Genomic DNA, 20090 nt, shown 5'->3' on the forward strand with positions numbered 1-20090 from the left:
AACTGTCTGGGCTTTGCTGCATCAAGACAGAGTAAGCAGAACTGATCATTATGGTTTCCTGAAATTTTACCTGTGTGTTATCTCAGAGGAAACACATCTATTACTTGTTTTTCATTTGTTACCTTAACACTCCCACTTGACTGTACTTTTTCACAACTCTTACACAGTCTAGTTTCCTTTACTTCATGTTTACCTCCTGCAAAGTCTCTAATCTGTCAATCTTTCTCTTTCAATCTAGGGTTCAAAAGTGAATACAGCATCCAAGATGTGGTGTAAGAAGTGTTAAGTAGTGATAAATAATCACTTCTCTTGACCAATGCGCTTGCTAATGCAGCTAATGTAGCACACAGCTGGCCATCACTGAGAGGTTGTTGCCCAGATGATGTAGATGCATGGTATTGTCTGGGAACTCCTTGCTCAACTGTGAAGGCCTCCTGGCATTTTCACCTGACTTGCTCTTTGTTGCAATTTATCGCTCCTAATCTTTGTATATTAATCAGTTTCTTTTCATGGCTTTATACCAAGTAACTAAAAAGCAGATCCGTAAAGAGGCCAAAATCTGCTCTCCTGAAGTCCAGGTTAGTAAGCTTGCTCTGCGCCCTCCTTGCTTCTCTAAGGTGCTTGAACTCCACCATTTTATGGCCACTGTAATCAAGGCTGCCCTTGATCTTCGTATTCCTCATCATTCCTCATGACCTTGGTGGTGAAAACAAGGTCCACTGTCACCCTGTTTTTTTAAGATTTTCTAAGCCCTCTGATGTTGACATTCTTGTAGTGAACTTTCTCACACACTTTCTGTAAATAACTCATTGTTTTGCATTCCTTTATGGAGGAGGAGAGAGCTGATGGACTGTTGGTTTGACCAGTGTCATTGGAGAGGTGTCACTGTCACCCTCCAATCCGCTGTCAGTTTTAGAAAACTATAAATGTTAGAGTCAGAAAATAAACTTCCCTTTTTTCCTTCACCTTGAGAACAGTGGTGAGCTTGTGTTCTTTCATGTCCTATAGCGACAGGTCCACCATAGCACCACTCCTCATTGGCTCCTTTATCTCTTGTAGAAGCAAGTTACCATGAACAGGTTCCAGAAACCTCCTGGATTGCTTATGTCCTGCTGTGTTGTCCCTCCAATAGATACTCAGGTGGTAGAAGTCCCCCATGAACAAGAGCACTTACAAATGTGAGGCTACTCCTATATTTCTATTGAGGGCCTCATCTGATCAGTTTCCTGAGCTGTGGGACCTGTAGCAGACCCCCAGTATAATCTCTCCTGATTCTGCCCTCCGTTTAATCCTGACCCTTAATCTCTCAGCCAGTGCCTTTTTCATTCTCTCATGGAACTCACTGTTTTCGTCAACAATAAAATTACTTAAAATCAAAACCAGTATTATGTTCATAGCCCCTCTATATAAAAAATACCATTTGAGAGTAGGATTAGAAACCAAAGGAAACTAAGGTTTGTCTGTTTTATTTACGCAAGAGCCAAATATTCCATGTGAATGTTAACATATTCCATATTCCATATTGACAGGGAGTTCCACTGGTTTTATGTGAAAAAGTTAGCGACCTAAATTTTTCCATCTTTTGTGTCAGAATAAGTGCAACTGGTCAAACTTTTTTTTTAAGTGCAACTACCTCTTACCAAGATAAATGAATTTCCTTCAAAAATTTCTTTTGATGAAAAGAAATCTAAGAAAGGTCAAATTGCTGGGCAATCACCACTCTGCAAGAGGATAACTAGATCATTACTGATTTGCATTCATGTGTCAGCTGAAACCTGATGCTTCAGAGCAGAGTACAAAAACTGTCCCTGATTTAGGATATCTGTATCCTAAATCTTAATTTTTAATGGTCTTTCCCAGTAGGAAATTTGTTTAGTAACTCAAAGTATGACATACAAATTTTCCTACTGTGACTCTACAAGTGTGATAAACACTTTTCCAAATAAGGTCCTGGTAATCCTTTCTACAAGAACTTCTTTAGGATTTGTATTATGCATGGGAATAAGCAGTTAAACTTTGCATAATTTGTATACCTTCAAGAGCAAGTGTGAGCAAATATTTATAAGCAGTAATAAAAAGCTACATACATTTCCTATACCTCCAGCTCAATCTTTCCTTGCCTGTCAAAAGGGATCAATTTAAATTTCAAATAGTAAGCTTCCTTGCTTCCTGCAGGTCCTGGCAGAGGCAGCAAATTTCCAGTCTGAATTAATGGAAGTGACAAAGAAACAAATGCCATTTTATCACTTTATAATCCAGTGAGTCAAGGATGATCCCTAAAACAGGAAATTTTTGCAGATATGTTGTTGCTAAGGTATGCTCTATCGCAAAATAAATTATATTGAAAAGATACAGATAATTTTGTATACCAGATACTGGAGTCTCATGTAATTCCTGCAGTTTTTATTCTAGAGTTTTAATCCAAAAGGCAAGCAATCGGTCAACAGGAAATAGCTGAAGCTGTGTGTTTAAAATGAAGTTGGCACCTTCCTTAAGACACACACAGAGAGTTCAGAGCCTTACACCAGGCTTAATACTTGGACAGATTGATTCCCCAAACTCTTATCCTTCCTAACATTTGTTCAGCTTTATTGACATCATTGACCTTGGATGGATTCTTAATTAGGCATTAATTAGATCTGCTCTGAGTAGAATAAAATGACACCATATTAAAATTGTAAGCAACAGCCTCATTATGCTAAGGCTCCAAAGGCTGGCAACACAAGTTAAAGGAAACAGATGTTTGGAGCAGAAGAATCTAAGAAAAGAAAATGACAAAAAAGCATCCGGTGAAAATGGGCCACAGGTTTGTTTTGTTTTTAAAAATATTTTGTCACCTTGTGTGTCACTGTAATATTGAGTTTCTAAAAGAAGATCTTCCAAACACTGCTGTTTTTTGAACCCAGGTATTCACTTTCTTGTGACCCTAATATATGTTAGAGTTTCAGTAAGCAGCTGCATTCTGCAACTGAGGCATGAGAGGATGGGACAACAGTTTTGAGAGACTCTCTTTAGCATCACTGAATTCAAGGTCTCTCAACCTTGTTTTTTCTGTACCACAAATGACACAAGTCAGCATCACTATGATATTATTACTTTTATCTCTGATTTTACATGGATGCAAAAACTATCAGATAATTCAAAAGTAAACAAGGAAAATTATGACCCTGAAGTTAGCTCAGTTAGTCAGAGCATGGTGTTAATATTGTGACTTCAATCCTATTATAGGCCATTCTCTTAAGAGATGAATGTGGTTATGTTTCTGTGTCCCTTTCAACTCAGATGATTCTGTGATACTTCTCTTTGTTGGAGAAGTATTTATTTTATGTCGTCGGAATAATCTTTTCTGTCACTGCATTTTATGAAAGCAGAGGAGCCACAGAAATATATGTAGAAGATACAAAACAGCATAAACATTATGTAACATATGTGTGATTCGTAACATAAAATGTATTATATATAATATTCAGGGGATAATATATTTTGAATATAAAGTATACAATATGATTTTGCATGATATTTTAATTAATAACATCACAACTCTCTTTAGCATTTTTCAGAGTTCTGTTTTTATTTCATGTGCTTATATTGCTTCTAATGAAAGGGAATGAAATGCTAATTAAAATTTCCTAAGTACCACTCAGTCTCATTTTCATCACTGAGCTAACTATATTGTGCAGTTAACAGTACAGGAAAAATATTTTTGTATTTTTGCTGACCTCATACTTTCACAAACTTCATTCCCACTTACTCATCTCTCACTCAAACAGGACTTATTCTGTCCACTGAAGGCAGAGAAGAGGGGATCACAGTACTGTGGACAAAAAAACCAATAAAAATATTAGGACATAAGCCACAGAGTCCTCATTCATTCTGGGCTGCACTTAGACAAATACACCTCCCTTCCACTTTCACAGAGTTAGATAGCCAAGGCAAGAACAGACTGCTGATTCCACAGCAAAACTAGTATCAGAGGAAAATATATCCTCCACTCCATCTCAACATGTCTCTAAAAATCAAAAACTTGAGAACCTCTGTGTGTTGAATACCAGAATCCACTGTGACTTGCCTTTTCATAAAAGACTAAGACACAACAACCCTTTTGCACAATTTTATTTCTCTTTAGAGTTTTAATTTCAAAAGCTTGGGCCAGAATTTAATTGGAACCACTTGAAATTTAGTAATGCCACTGGTATCTGAATTAGAGATATTTTATAACATAGGAGCACAATATCTTTTATTATAAAATTCTTTTAAATTTAAATAGTGCTTACATTCAGCCTCTGCTGATTTGGTCTTAAATGCATTTTCTGGAAGACTTTCTTAAGAACTAAAGAAATGCTATATTTGACTAGATGTCTGTCTAAAACCATATCTTAAAAGAAGAGAACTGTTTCAATCAGTATGATATGATCCATATCAAGTTTAGAAAACCCTTTTACAGGAAGGTAAGATGTAATTCAACCTCATAAGAGGTCAAATATCTGGTCTGTGCTTTAAAGAACAGCTTCAAATTTCTTAAAAACCTCTAAAAAATATTATTTTAGTTTTGAAAAAAGTTTAAATATCTTTAAATCCTACTAATTTCCTTGCATCACTGCAACCCTTTGGCAATAGAAACTGCTGATTAATTATGCATTTAGAAAAAAAGATGCACTTTTATCTATTTCTGAGCAAGTAAATTGCATCAGAGGAGTCAAGATCTCAGTCTCCTTTCTCTTCTAATTTCTTCATATTGAAGAACTGAATACAAAAGATGTAATGCAGTGGGAAAGTAAGCCCCAGTCTAACAATGACAAAAGCATAAATTACAGCCTCATTCAGAAATGGTGACAAAGACAAAAGAATTCTTTGTGGGCCAAAATCCAAAGACAGCAGATCTGTCTATTATTATCTCTAACAATGAAAATGCAGCAGGGAATCCTTTGGGTATGTTACAATAATCACCTAACTAATAAGGATCCCCTTTGATATCAACAATGCTTTCTCCTGTATTTCCTGTGGCCAATGAGCAATATCTTTACCTTGTATGAAAGTGGTACCACTGTTTTCATTTTGCTCAGCAGAAGTGTAGGACACCCTGATAGGCACCCTCCCAATGAAGACTGGTTTCTTCAACATTAAAGAAAGAGCTGAGAGAGACCAGCCTCTTATGTAGATGTGCTGTAGCTCCTCAGGCAGAGAGACTGCAGAAGGGCAGTCTCTAATTTGCCTTCTAGGTCTCCCCATGAAGAAAGAGCGAAAGAAAGAGAGAAAGAGAAAAAGAGAGAGAGAGAGAGAGAAAGAAGGAAAGAAAGAAAGAAAGAAAGAAAGAAAGAAAGAAAGAAAGAAAGAAAGAAAGAAAGAAAGAAAGAAAGAAAGAAAGAAAGAAAGAAAGAAAGAAAGAGAGAAAGAAAGATTGCTTTTCCACATTAATCTTTTCAATTAATCTTCTGATAGGACATCCATGTAACAAAATCACTAGGTATATGCAAAAGAAAACTTTTGTTGAATGGTTCAGAAATAAACTGAGTTAATCATTACAAAGTGCAGTACTGTTTGAACATGTATGAATACTTTGAATGTCACAGAGTGAGGAAAGAATATGAAGGTTTGAAGTAGACTGAAACAACCTGCCATCCCATCAAGGCATAACTCTTTATATTACATTTCCCTTCTGTTTACTCCAAGCCCAGAAACGTTTAATTAACACCCCATGCAAAAGACACTGTTTGAAGTCATAACACTAATAAAATCAATGGCAAAGCTGTCAACAGCTTTGTAAGAAACAGGGTTTCACTAGTGGCTCCTCCAGAAGTTCTGAATTACATTTTTCTTCAATTTCCTGGGTTTTGTTGGTTTTTATTGTTGCTATTACTGTTATTATTATTATTATATGTGGGGTTTTTTTGTGAACAATACTTGAAAGGATATCTCTATCTTTCATTATTCATGAAAGAAAAGAAATTTAGCAGGGCAGACTGTAAGCATATGTGGAATGTGAGAGCATCTGCTTCATGGAAGTGATCCCATCAAGGACCTCTTCAGTGCAAAGGGGATAATAAATAAAGGTGGAAGTGGTAAATAAGAAGACACAAGAGACACAGAGCTAGCAGACAAGAGATAGCAGAGTCATTATAAAGGACAAAAAGCCTTCTGTTACAAGCCAAAGGCCCATTAAGAATCTGTAAGTACATCTTTGGAGAGGAACAGCCTGGGTTTTTTCAGTCATAACTGGCAAACAAGCACATGGGGATCTGTGATATTCAAGGACTGTGTCTGTGGGACCACACATGACTTAGGAGGGAGCATGGCAGGGAAGGAGGTGGGAAGGAAAAATAGGGTAAGGGACAGACAAGGCTATGTACAGAATGGTCCAGCTGAGTGCAGGCAATGGCCCATCAGCAGGTTTATTTCCCAGCCCTGCAGCTGAGTTCTCCTTAAATCCTGTGGCAGAACTCCCTGTGCCACCTCATCTGTTATCCTGTACATGTGTAAGAACCAAATGGCTTAGGTGATTTTATCCAGGTATGGAAATATTTGAAGGGAGGATGTCAAGATGATGGAGCCAGGGTCCCCTCACTGGTGCTAAGGAATGTACAGAAACTAGAACATAGGAAATTTCACCTGAAGATGCTAAAGAACTTTACTGTGCAAATGATGAGCACTGGAACAGCTGGTCTAGAGAAGTTGTAAAGTCTCCTTCTTTGGAGATATTGAAAAGCTGTCTGGACACAATCCTGAGCAATATGCTCTAGGAGACCCTGCTGCAGCAGGGAGGTTGGATCAGAAGAGCTCAAATGGTGTCTTTCAAACTTATCCATTCTGTGATGCTATGAGAAGCTGGGTGTGAGTGCATTGGGACCAGACACTGCTCTGAGATGTGTGTACAGGATTCCTGAGAGGGTGATGCCAATGGCTGGAGCCAATGGAGTCTCAGGGACACCAGCTGGAGGCAGGTGGGCAGGTGGTAGGTGAGGGAGGGCTGACTGCCAGGAGCCTGGTGCTGGCTGCTGGGATTGGAGACAAGGATCTCCACTAACCTTGGTGCTAGGCAGGGGCACCAGTCAGACATCAGGGTGAGCACCTTCATGTGAATCAGGGAACTATGGGGCAACTAAGGGGTCCGAGGATCCATGAACAAGTACCAGTATGCAAGGGATCCACTAATGTGCATATTCTTGTGACTGGAGAGTGACAGATGTGTTTTGTGTCTGTCTGTGTGTGTGTGCACACATGCACTTACATGCACTAGTGACCTCCAATCCCAACCAAGACAGTGTTGGCTGTCTGTACTTGTGCTAGTGTGAGCTCCACATCTGGGAGCTGCTGGCAGCAGTGCCATATCTGAGGCAGCATGTGCAATCAGACCTGTGTGTCTGAGAGTTACATATGTGTGAGCCCTTGGGATACATGCTCAGGTTTTCTACCAATTGGACCTGCAAACAACTCCCAGTCTAAGCAGAGACCCTGTCTCCCAGGGCATGACAAAATCCCAGCCTTGGGGGAGGTAGTTTCAGTTACAACACTCTTTAGAACAAATAAAAAGGGAAAAAAGGATACTTGTTAAAATTATATTTTTCCATTCTTTGAAGAATTTCAGCAAGAAAAATGTACAGATTTTCTGATGAATGAATGAGTTAATAAATGTGAATGTGAACACCAAACCCCCACTGCTGTAACTTTCCTTTACCCCTCGTTTAAATATATAAAATGTATAAATGTATAAAAAGTGGTTTTATACATATACCTGTCTCAGAGACATCACCATCATCAAATCATAGAAACAGAGCATGGTATTTGCTTAAAGGGGCCTTAAAGATTATCTAGTGTCAATCCCTCAGCAATGGGCAGGGATACCCTCTGCTAGATCAGATTGTTTAGGGCCTGATCCAACCTGTTCTTTAACCCTTACATGATGGGGCATCCACAGCTTCTCTGGGCAACCTCTCTCTGTGCCTCATCACCCTAAGAATAGAGAATTTCTTCCTAATATCTAATCTAAACCTACCCTCTTTCAATTTAAAGCCATCACATCTTGTTATATTACTGCACAGACTAGTAAAAAGCCACTCTTCAGCTTTTTTGTAGGCCCCTTTAGATACTGAAAGGCCATAACAAAGTGACCTTGGAGCCTTCTCTTCTACTGTCTGAACAGTCCAACTCTCTCTTTTAGTAGAGGTGCTCCATCCCTCTAATGACCTGCTTGGCCTTCATAACTGCCTTGAATCCATAGATTTCCTCTGATTATTTTCTACCTTAAATGTCTCCCAGAAATTATCACACTCTTCTACAGTGCTTGTCTTTACCTGTCATGGCTTATGTGGTCTCTGCAGTACTTCAGTAAATTTTACCTTCTTTTGTATTTCTTTTTTTTTCTTTCTTTTTCTTTTTTTGACAGCTGGCAACCTAACAGGGAAGACAAATATCTCCCTTAGAAAGTCAAAAAGTGAAGGGGGACCCCCATACTTTTACTTTCAATTTTAAATGTATTCCTATTCAAATTGTGTTGAAATTAAAAAAATATTGGTAGAACTCCAGCACAATTCACATGCAGTACGCTTTTATGTATCTTGACTAAAATGTCCTCAATTCAAGTCTGTTTTGGAGCTAGTTGAAAAAGCACTGTGTTGTGTCATTTCCATCACATGGAGGCAGATTTAAAATTTTAAAAGTAAGAATGTGACTCCTCTGAGAGATACAACTGTGAACAAATAGAGACAAAATATGGAGAACATGGTACAAGACGTACCCGTTACTGTTTTCTCTATGTGATATTTTAAAAAGCCAAATATTCACTGGCATGGCCTTGTCTTGATTGAACAACTGGAAAAAAAAATCAGGTATTTTACATTAAGAGTGCTTCAATCTAGAAACATGACAGGTTTGACATTTAAAAAGTGAATGATGTGACAGTCACAACAAGATACATCTTACAGCTACATCAGTGGTTTTATACATTTGCAAGAAGTCTGAATTATGTCTTCATGAGCAGGTGGTGTTTTCAACCTGACACTCTTCCAAAGCTATCACTCACATGACAAAAAATGTATAATTTCACAGCTGACAGGTTTTGTAACAAGTGCTGCTTGAGAGCAGGCAAAGATCTGATAAAACATCATGCAACAGGTCATATCTAGGTAAACATATCTCCAGAAGTTTACTGTAGTAAACTACCAAGATGGTTTTATAAGTAGACAAAGTAAAGTGTTTTTTTGAGTGTATGTGTGTCCTTATTTCAGATGGGATAGATTAAATTTCTCCTCAGTAGCTGATACGTTGCTGTGTTTGGGATTCATAGTGATAATAATGCTGATTATACAAAGATGTTTTGGCTTTTTGCTAAGTAGGATTTATCCTAAGTCAAGGACTTTTTTGTTTGGTTGGGGTTTTTTGTTTCTATTGTTGTGCTGTTTTGTTTTGGTTTTTGTTTGGTTGAATTTTTTTTTTGTCTCATGCTCTGCCCTTTAGGAAGTACACAAAAGAAAAGTGGGAGAGAGCATAGCTGGAATAAGTAATCGAACTGGCCAAGGAGATATTCTATAACTGTAGAGCATCTTGCCCAGTATATAACTAGAGGAATTACCCAGAAGGGAGTCCCATCTGGGTTCAAGAACAGGGTCTGGCATAGGTCAGCTGCAGGTAAGTCACTTTGTTGTGAATCACTCACTTGTTTTTATTCCCCTTTCCATTATTATTATTATTATTATTATTATTATTATTATTATTATTATTATTATTATTATTATTATTATTTATTATTATTATCGTCATCGTCATCTTTATCATCATCTTTATCTTATCTATCTTTATCATCTTTATCTTATCTTTAATTAATAAATTATTCTTCTTTCAACCTACAAGTTTTACTTTTGATTGCCCTCCTCATTCCACCAGGGTGAGGGGGAGAAAAGGAGGTTGAGTGAGTGGCTCTGTGGTGCTTAATTTCCAGCTGGGAAAACATGACAATATGTTGCTATTTTATACTAATAACATATTTTTCTTTTAAGGTAAGAAGAAACAAGATAACACAGACTTGCTTTTCAGGAAGTTTTTTATATGTCACCAATGGGATACTTATTCCATTAAAAAAAAAAAAACAACAACAAAAAAAAAACAAATAAAAATCACCATTTTTTCGTTATCATTAAGAACTGAGTAAAGATGTAAGAACAACCAGTATGAGATGTCTGATTCCAGTAATGCAGTAACACCTAAACTGGAACTTGGACTTGACTTGAAAATCCAAATACGAAATTTTCACTCCAAAACATTCTCAATCATTAACTAAATCCAGAAGTATTTAAATGCACTGCACCACCAATGTGTAGTGTAGTATACTTTGTTGAAGTTATTCCATCCTACTGCCAGCTTGGTACATGACTATCCTGCAAGAAAAAGCATATTGTATTTTCAGGACAAACATATGTTATTGTAATAAGTAGATAAAATTTAAGATGTTTGAAGCCTGAAAAGTGATTTAAAGTGGACAAGGCTGAGAAAGTGAATGGTAAAAATAGTAATAGAATTATATGGGAATTACTATATCATAACAGCATCCAAACAGAATATGTAGTTCTGTTGTGGAAGATGTAATAATCAGGTAATATATCTTCTGAAAGATGTGACACACGACACATCAGATCTGTAACAACTAATCTTATTAAGTCTGTCAAAGTAAAGATGACATTATAACAGGATTTTATAATTGAAGAATATTAAAAAGTATTTGAGAACTTGCCTGGGTCTTGAGAAATGTATGAGAAAAGAAGGGTGGGTGCATATGGGAAGGAGTCATATAAACAAAGGTCTATTAATCCAGATTAAATATTCCAAAGTACTTCAAAACTAATTTTTAAAGAAAATGACACAGGCAAAAAGGTAAGTGGGAATAAAACCTCCAAACCCCATAAAATTCTATGAGGGTTTCAAAGATCATGCTAAATTTTTAAAGTTAGTTCATATTTTAGAGAAGAATGAATAGCATTAGTCAAATATTTAATCTCTCCATGGGAAATTTTAAGTAAATCTGTGAATATGGGTATTGGCACCAGAATGTATAACACTATTGAAATTGAGGAACTGGAGATGACTGAGATTTCTGTTGGAACAGTACCAGACTAGGAGAAAATATCTACTGGAAGTTTTCATGTATCTATCTTGGGGCACATCTTGCTTAATATTTTTTCACTGATTTAAGATCAACCAGAAAAATTCAATTCTCTTCATGGCATAAGTTTAGGAGGTACTACTAAAACAGAAGAAAACTCAAATATTACACAGAAACATCACAATGAACTTTGAAACTGGAATCATATACGATGTTTTATATGTATAAATAACTATTTGAAAGCATATAGCTGTGGGCTTAGAAGAGTTACATTGAAATTTTTAACACAGAATAATTTTTTTGTGCAGATTCTCTCAAACTGGCCTTCAGAGAAAAATAATTAACTGGGTCACATATCAACCTAGCATCAGAAAGATTTTTTTTTCCTACCTAAGGCACCTCTTAACTGATAAGTTCTCAGGAGGACAAAATTTCACATTTCTGATCTGTACATACCTGCCAACATCAAGGGTTCATGTCTATAATATTTACATAAATGTCTAAAACCCCTTTGAATTATAGTCAAATGAAGCTGGTTATGTCCCAGAATTGATATGAATGCTGCACTTTATTACAGCATTCTAGGGCATGCAGATTGGAGGGGGAAATAGAAAGAGAGCAGATTCACACACCTGTCTCTCTGTGAATATTATTCTGTTTGTTGGATAGCAAGTTATCAGCACACCTCCCTCACACTCAGGGTTGCAGTGAATGAGCAGGCTTTGCTCTTTTTTGCCCTTTTCCAAAAACATTAGTAGCAGATGAGAAAGCTCCTGAAATGACATAGTCCTTAATCACAGTTTATTTCTCAAATACATTTCCTTCCCCTCTAATATTATCTTGTGAATATACTGCTACTGAGGGCTGTAAAGAAAATATAAACTGATTTCATAGTAGGCAAACCTCCCTGCTACTGGTTTTCTTGACACTTTCCCAAGCAATAGGCTTTATGTTTAGAGTTTATGAACTCTATCCATAAAATATTTTTATTGATCATGCCAGTCAATTGGGGGTTAGTTTTTGGCACATTTTTACTTGTTGTTGTAGAATGAATCTGTAAAGTTAGCGCTAGTTTTTCAGAATTAGGATTCTAAATTCAGATCTCTACATGTATCATGAGTAGATACATTAATCTTAAAAATGATAGCTAAATATCTAGTTAAATTTTATCAAAAATAGGTGATAAAATGTTACCTCTTTTTTCTTTTTTGCTATGAAAAATCAAGTCTATTGATTTTATTAAAGGAAGAAATATGATTTTTAGAATAGTGCCCCAAACTAATTTCAGTTCTAAAATTTTTTAGAATTGAATATATCATTAAATTTCTTGAGCAGTCAGGGTTGATAATTGGGGGGTTGGTTAATATTCTATTTTAAGAGAGAGAATGATGAAACTTTGGTCTCTCATTCCTATGTTTATGTATTCCCACTAAGCAACTTTTCTTTTGAATTTAACTATATCATTTCAGAAAACTTCACTTATACTTTAATATGTGTTGCATGTCTTTTATACAAAATACCAATTTTCTATTGAATACAGACCACCGTGCCCCAAAATCCACTACCTACTGCAAAAGATAATCAAGTAATGGTAGTGTTATGTAGTAACACTAATGGTAGTGATAATGTAGTAATGGTAGAAAATACATGGGTTTCCACATTACCCATTCAACCAAAGACAAGAAAATTAAATAACAGTTTTACTCTCACACAGTTTACTTTATCTTAAATCTTGCATTTGGTCCATTGCAGTGTGCCTGTCCCTTAAATGTTTCCCTCATACAAAAAAAAAAATTAAAAAAATAAAAAAATTATAGACAATTTTTGTATAATTTGCTTGCTTCAAGAGAGGAAGATATTTCTTATGGCATTTTTTTTCCCCTGGCCTTGACAAAACATAAGTAAAAAAGAAAAAAAATAGAAGAATTGAACAGGTATAATTCTCACTGAACCTCACAAATAATTTTGAAATCTTAAGTAAGTTGCCAAGTATCAAATTTCTTTACCAGCTGGATGTCTACTGCATTTTTCAAAATGCTAGGTTGAGGTTCATAACCATTTTGAAATGCTTGACCCTACCCTAGAGAATGCTTTTATTTTTTTTGCTAGGAAATGTGTTTACTTATGAAATATGAAAGAAAGAAGGCTTACCAACCCCTGTGCCTGAACACTGAACACTTTAATTAATTTCTGTCTTCCATTTTTTTCTTTCCTTTGGGAATGGGAAAATGCACAGCATTTAGCATCCTACCAACACTGACTACTGCTGTAAAGCACTAGAAGGGTTCAGTGCAAGTCACTGGGGACAAGCAGCATTTCAAGCCTACATAATGTGCTGAGAATACACTAAAATAAAGTGCAGGTGTGTGTTTCATAGATATTTACTTTAATATGTGTGTGTGTGTGTGCGTGTGTGTTTAGGCTTGAGAGAGATCAGAGTACAGGAGTTTTTTTTAACTCTGGAAATATTTTATTAATTGGAAAATTTTTATCAGTACTGAGAAAAGAACTTCATATATAAATACAACTTTTTCTAGGACCTAGCTTTTTGTATCTTCTGAACAACTATTAATAGCAATTATCATTGATAATAGAGCAGCATTTTTCCCTTCCTTTACTTCCTAATAATCCTAGAAAACCCATCAATCCAATCTTTCCTACTGATCATTAATTATTTTTAAAAAACATATAACAATAAAACTGTGATCACATAGCAAAATGATTAATCTCTAGAATCCAAAAGACATACTCTTTAGTGACTGGCTGCTTCCCTGATTTCTGTTTGAGAAGTCCAGGTGAAAATCTGATTCAAAAGAAAATCTCTGACTAAGAGAAATGCATAAACTAATTTACTGAATAAATTAATCAAAAAAGAAAGCATAACTTCAAAATAAAATATTTTTCCACATATGTTGGATCAGATGCTTTATGTAAGAGAAGTGGGCTAGAGTAGGTAGTATGTAGAAAATGCCTAGAGCTGCATTATTGTGTTGCTGTCTTTAGCACCATCTACTTTCACCCTTCATCTTCATGAATCTGGCTGCAGGCCAGCTAACCTGTTACAGCTGCTGTGAGGAGTTTGTGGTGTCCCATGTGATGAATTGCATCTCTCCCCTATTCTTTCACCCTCATGGCAAAAACATTAACGATGTCCTGTTTTTCCAGAAGTATCATCTACAGTTTTTGGCAATGATACATTACTTGTAAGTGTTGTCAGAACACAGAAATTAATAACAAGTTAATGGCAGAGACATCATATGCAAAAGTTAAGCATTTGTTTAACAGGTGGGGTAAATACGCCCTTTGAGATCTGATTCACTAATTTAAAAAGATCCAAATAAAAAGGGCCAAATCTGTTGTGGTTTGTTTTGTGTTTGTTCTGTTCCCCCATTGTTCATGTTAAAGGTCCTGCCCCAATCCCAGTTATTTGTCAATCCCTAAACCCCTCCCCAGTTACTATGGTTGTCGAATGTATCATTTTTGTTCTCCACCCCTGGCTGCCTGCCTGTCACTCGGCACCCCTGCCTCCTTTTCCAGAAGCTTCTGGCCAGGGTGTCGGGTGATTGGCTCAAGGACCGGGGCCCCTCCCTCAGTTATACGCGATTTGGTTCTGTTGTTGTGTCAATCCCCAATGTATCTTTCCCTTCCCTCTCCTGATTTGTCAGCCTTCACCCCTCCCATCCCCTTTAAAAGCCGGGGTTTTTCCCCACCTCGGGGCTCTCAGCTCTCTTCTCCCTCACTGCCGGTTCCTCTCCTGACCCAATAAATCCTTATACCCCGAAGAAACTGAGAGACGCCTCTTCAATCCTGCGGCTCGGAGTATCATAGCAGCCTACGTCTGTAAGGCAGATTGTTGCCTTAGGCACATTACTCGACTTCGTGTTGGGGAAGTGCCCCCCTTGGCTGGAGACGGGCTGGTCATTCCTAGCCTGGGCGTATCTTTCCACCGGCCACACCGCTCCACAAATCTGCATTAGTTATTCTGACAAAGATGAGAGTTTGGAAAAACAGTGAGAAGAGACTATTTCTTCACAGGACAAAGCTAATATGAGGATCAAAATTTCATTTAATGTAGAGATTTACATAATTGAAGTGCTTGTCTTTTTAATAAAAGCAAATTCTCAGATTTTTTGTTGTTAGGGATGTGCAAATTGCCTGTTTAAAATAACAAGCTAAAATGTGTTATTAAAGGTCTTTACTTGAATCTGGCTTTTTGCCTGTTTTTTTTTTTTTTAAACTTTTTTGCTATGCTTCTAGTTTTCTGGTATTTTCACTTCCTACAGGATCACCTTGACTGTGGTAGAGACTTGTCTTTTTGTGAGACAGATATAAATAAATCTTGCTCTCATTTTCTACCAAAACCATTTCTTGTATCTGGTAGGAAGCTAGGACAGATATGAAAGAAGATTATTTTGCCTTTAATTAGATTTCTATTATGACAGTAGATAGTGAATACAACTATTGACATGTTTTTTTAAATACTGGGTTTAAGAGTCTTTTTGGACTCCTAAATAAGAATAATCCTAATTTTTCAGTATTACCCACACTTATGACATTGAAGTGGATTATTGTGATATGGATATGAATGTGAGGAACTCCCTTGCAATTATTAACCTTTAAATCAGAATTCAGCCAAATGTTACAAAATCACTAGTATTATTAGCATAAGAAATAGTCAACATTATGAAATTTGACACTTGGGGTAGACTGACTTCAATGTCATAATCTTTAATTCAAATTACTTTCATAAATTTTTTCTAAACACTTTTTAAAATTAAAAATATACAATATTTGTATGGAAAATAATTAAATTTTCTTTAAGTTGTTTTTAAATAAATTTGGTTTTAAATTAAATTGTTTTTAATGCTTCTGTTGTTTAAGCTGAAACACAAATATCTATGAGAAGGGGAAGAGAGATCCTATTTTCTGCATAGTATTTTAAAAATTAAAGGATGGAAAATGGGATGCATGCAAGCTCAGGTCTGTCCTAGTATACCAAATGCCCTTTAGATTTCCTATGGTGAGGCTACACATGCCTATTAGAAATTATAGAAATACTGGAACATTGCACACTTGCAGGATTTCGGGTGTTGTACCCAAAGGACTTCTCCATAATGGCTGCAACAAAATTGTCTTTTCTCATGACATCTTACCTATTTAAAAGATGATTCCTACTACTATTTTCCCACATTTTTCTACCTTTTTCTACCTCTCATTTAGTTTATCTTAGACCACGAATATCAGGATTTAGAAAGCGTGCTTCTCATTTTAGTTGTACCTCACATTTCTGTCTCTGCTAGAGAAGTTTTTTCTATTGCAGTGTTTCAACTACATGTATTTTTCTTCCCTCCTCCTCCAGATGTGTAGGGGCCTTCACAGGAATCTCAGAGATGGCACAATCCACAGTTGTTAATTTTTCACATATTTAATATGTTAAAAATTACCGCAACCTTTATGCATTCTCCAAGATTCCCAAGACTGTTCCAATATTTCTTCTGCATCTCATTTGTCTACAAGGTGTTATTTTGATGATTTTCCATTAAAAAAAAGTGAATAAAACTAGAGAAAAATCTCTGTTGTTTAAATTCTTTGAAAAATACCATATATTGAAGAGAGAAAAGTCTAGGATTTAACTTTCTCACGGATCTTTTTTCAAACACGAGTTTTTTTTCAAAACATAAGTTTTTCTTATGTACTTACATCACCATGACAACTGTGATATTATCAACCTACTGAAAAATATATTCATAAAATTTTTTCACATTTATGAAAAATTGAGTCAATTTCCTCAATTTATATTTCAACTATTTATATACAAAAATTAAGATATTCTTACCCTTATAGAGTTAAGATATTAGGATATAAAAATTAATATATTATCTTACCCTTATAGCCCTCTTTTTAGAAGGATCTATTGTGGAATACCAGAATGATCTGAAAGCCTTCGCAGCCATATTAGGTGAATATTTATAGTGATCTATTCAAAGCATAGGATAAATCCTAAAAGTCAAGTTCAGTTACCTTAAAAAACAGATGGAACTTGTTATAATCCTCATATAATATGATTTATTGCACCAGTAAATAATCATACTAAGCCACCAAGAAATCTCTTAATTATTAGATGGATAATTTTTTTGTTTTCTATCATAAAGATATTTAACAATAAAATGAATGTAGTTCTAATGAATTGCCCTTAATAAAATAATGCAGATTTTTAAAAATTTCTCTTCTAAACAAAAAATTGAAAATTGTGGGAATTTTTATTTTCTCCTTTTACAGTAGGTAATGGAAAATATATTTTGCTTCATTTCATAATTTAGAAACAAGATATTTTGTTACATATTTATATAACCTATTAAAGTAGACAAAAGTAAATTGTACAGTGCCATGTATGGAAAAATGTTCTTTCTCTCCTTAGAACCTGAGTTACTACACATGAGTTCCACAATCTGAATATGGCTATATGGGTTTGCTAAACAAGGTAAGCCATGTTAGTAAAGTATGTGGTAGGCACCCCTAAATACTACAGTATGATAAGATAAACTGATATCATACAAAGTCTGACCTTTGCTTTAGAGCAGCTACTCAATAAGTCTTTCTATTGTTGCCATTCATTCTTTCTGGTCGAGCAATTTTTTTCAACTAATGTGAAAGAATAACATATTTAGTTTTTCTATATCTCTATGAATGTATTGCATATAAACTAATATTTTACATGATTAGGCCTAGACATCAAAACTATTTTTCTTCCCATTATAAGCTGTACTTCATTTTTGTGGCTCTTGCAGGTTCTCCTTCTCCATCCTTTGTGTTACAGACTATGCATTACCTCTTTCTGGACTCAGGATGAAATTCTGAATTATGAAAAACCTTGTCAGTGTTATGAAAATTTTGCTTTTTTATAGTTCTTCGGAAAAGTTACAGTCACCTAGAAATTCAGATGGACAAAGTATGTCACCATTTAGAGTATATGCAATGGCTAAATTAATATGGAAAATATCTTGTCAGACTATGTCTTATAGCTGATAAAATAAATTACAACTTGCTGAAAGCCAAGGAGAAAGGACATAAAATTGATGCCACAAATTATCAGATCTCTGCTTTTTTCTTTGTGATGACCAGACCATATATAGTTTCCACATTAGGATGTTCAGTTATTTTCAGATATGTTGAAGTATCATGGCAACACTTAAACACCTTAAAACATCCTAAGTGAAAGTCCTAAAATTAGCAATAAGACAGGTAAAAGGCAAGGATAGCTGAAGTGTAGCTGAGAGAGGTTGATGATTACCCACTTCAATTTTCTGATGTCAGGGCCACCACCTTAGGGACATTTATTATTGACAATGAAGCTAACATGAAAGTCAGTAAAATCTTTGTGTTTGACAAAATGAATGTTTAAAGATGGAAGTCTAATTTATAAGTGGTAAAATTTCTTTTTTTCATATCTGTGTATAAACGTGACAAAAAATTAAAATAAGAAATCTGAGTAAATAACTTCATAATCTCTTTTGTCACAATTGTAGTTATCTAATGAAGAAAAGAAAATTAAAAAGTAATTTAAGGAAGAATAATCCTTAGTCTGTCATCAGCATCAATCAGCCCTTACTAGAGATTCATAATCTGTCTTCCCTTCCCCCCCAACACCTTATTCAGCAATTAATCATTTTCACACCTTCCTTCACATTCAACCAGCTTATTTTATTCAGTGTCCCAGAAGTAAGACCTTATACTGTAAGCATGTGTTTTTCTCACTTGTATTCTCAATAATATTGAGAATAAGAGAGCAGTAATGTGCACTATTTCAATCCTGGTAACCATCCTGGTGCTCTCTTGCTTGTCAGATGTACATACTTCATGCAAAGTCTCATTCACTCTATTCAGCTCTATACTGAAATATTGATGATGAAGTTTGTGTAAATAATTAATCTCCTAGAGTGTACTGAAATTTCTTCTACAGTTCTGAATATTGAGATTTTATTAAGTTTCATGTCTTGGTTAAATGAGTGTAGAATTCCTGAAGAATAGTAAAATTATGCCAAGCTACCTTGACCATATGTTAACCAATTAATAACAACAAACTTTTCTTCTGTTGAAATTGGCGATTTTTTTCAACCATTAATTTCCCACAATGTCAGGCTGCATTACTGTAATAAAATGAATGTTGCAGAACAGACTAGTGGGTTGAACCTGGATGAATGCCAGACACCCACCCAAGCCACTCTCTTACTCCCCTCCACAACTGAACGGGAGCAAAAGAATTACAAAGGGTACATGAGTTAAGGAGTGGGAAAGATCACTCATCAAATACCAACATGTGCAAAACAGATTGAAGGAAATCAACAGAACTTATTACCAACAAAATCAGAGCAGGATAATAAGAAGTAAAACAAAACTTAAAAGTACCTTCAGCCCATCCCTCCCTCCTTCTGAGGTTCTGTCTTCTCCCCCCACTCCTCCCTGTGGTGCAGGGAGACAGAGAATGGGGTTTATGCTCAGTTCATCACACATTATTCCTGCCTCTGCTCAGGAAGAAAAATCCTTCCCTTCCTCCAGCCTGGGGTACCTCCCATGGAAGACAGTACCCTATTAATTTCTCCATTGTGAATCCATCCCAAGGGAGACGGCTCTCCACAAACCTGCTCCAACATGGGTCACTTTTTTTCACAGGATCAAGTCCTTCAGGCACAACCATCTCCTAAGTGGACCCTCCACAGGGTCACAAGTCCTGACAATAAATCTGCTCCTGTGTGGGCTCCTCTCTCCACAGGTCTGCAGGTGCCTGCCAATAGCATCTTCCAGCACAGGTTTCCTATAGGTTCACAGGTTCTTTCAGGCATCATCCTCCTCCTCCTCCAACATGTGGGTGTCCTTCTTAGTCTTCATGTACATCTCTGCACCTGTGTGCTCTCCATGTGCTGCAGGGGCACATCTGCCTCACCTGGGCTGCAGAGGAATCTCAGCTCCAGCACCTGGAGCACCCTCTGCCTCCCCTTCTCCA

The sequence above is a fragment of the Agelaius tricolor genome, unplaced genomic scaffold (assembly GCF_023055355.1).
Source record: "Agelaius tricolor isolate 1412-34295 unplaced genomic scaffold, bAgeTri1.0.p SCAF_7, whole genome shotgun sequence".
Taxonomy (NCBI): domain Eukaryota; kingdom Metazoa; phylum Chordata; class Aves; order Passeriformes; family Icteridae; genus Agelaius; species Agelaius tricolor.